Raw genomic sequence first — 1,520 nt, 5'->3', positions numbered from 1 at the left:
CGTGTGTGTAGGATGACATGGCTAAAACCAGCTAATATCGCCGTGTGTGTAGGGTGACATGGCTACAACAAGCTAACATCGCCGTGTGTGTAAGGTGACCAAGCTATAATCAGCTAACATCGCCGTGTGTGTAGGATGACATGGCTAAAACAAGCTAACACTTACGTCCGCTCTTCTCTGACAGACAGCATTAACGATCACTTGTAATTCGCCTGTAAGTCACATGTCGATCACCTGTAATTCGCCTGTAATTTACATGTCGATCATCTGTAATTCGCCTGTAAGTCACATGTCGATTACCTGTAATTTGCCTGAAAGTCACCCGTCGATCACCTGTAATTTACCTGTAATTCACCCATCAATCATCTGTAATTTACCTGTAAGTCACCCGTCGATCATCTGTAATTTACCTGTAAGTCACATGTCGATCATCTGTAATTTACCTGTAATTCACCCATCGATCACCTGTAATTTACCTGTAAGTCACCTGTCGATCATCTGTAATTCGCCTGTAAGTCACCCGTCGATCATCTGTAATTTACCTGTAAGTCACCCGTCGATCATCTGTAATTTACCTGTAAGTCACATGTCGATCATCTGTAATTTAACTGTAATTCATCCGTCGATCATCTGTAATTTACCTGTAATCACCCATCGATCATCTGTAATTTACCTGTAAGTCACCCGTCGATCATCTGTAATTTACATGTAAGTCACCCGTCGATCATCNCTGCACAGCCTCTCCTACCTTTTTGAACTCCATTAACACTTTCCTGTTGATATCCAGTTTATGATTCGTCTCTCTCACCGCTACCAGCTTTGCCTAATAGAAACAGATACGTATTACGAGTATAGAGAGATGAGGCAATACTCCGATATCTCACGCAAAACGATCATTATTCAATTCATGTATTATCAACGTGGTCGACGTGTCGACGTGGAGTTATAGCTAACCGGCTAACATCGCCGTGTGTGTATGGTGACATGGCTATAACCAACTAACATCGCCGTATGTGTAGGATGACATGGCTATAACCAGCTAACATCGCCGTGTGTGTATGGTGACATGGCTATAACCACCTAACATCGCCGTGTGTGTAGGGTGACATGGCTATAATCAGCTAACATCGCCGTGTGTGTAGGATGACCAAGCTATAATCAGCTAACATCGCCGTGTGTGTAGGGTAACATGGCTATAACCAGCTAACATCGCCGTATGTGTAGGGTGACATGGCTAAAACCAGCTAACATCGCCGTGTGTGTATGGTGACATGGCTATAATCAGCTAACATCGCCGTGTGTGTATGGTGACATGGCTATAACCAGCTAACATTGCCGTGTGTGTAGGGTGACATGGCTATAATCAGCTAATATCGCCGTGTGTGTAGGGTGACATGGCTATAATCAGCTAACATCGCCGTGTGTGTAGGATGACATGGCTAAAACCAGCTAATATCGCCGTGTGTGTAGGGTGACATGGCTACAACAAGCTAACATCGCCGTGTGTGTAAGGTGACCAA

This window comes from Priapulus caudatus, unplaced genomic scaffold (genome assembly GCF_000485595.1).
Source record: "Priapulus caudatus unplaced genomic scaffold, Priapulus_caudatus-5.0.1 Scaffold356, whole genome shotgun sequence".
Lineage (NCBI taxonomy): Eukaryota > Metazoa > Priapulida > Priapulimorpha > Priapulimorphida > Priapulidae > Priapulus > Priapulus caudatus.
The sequence above is the reverse complement of the archived record's forward strand: the minus strand, read 5'-3'. Positions refer to the sequence as shown.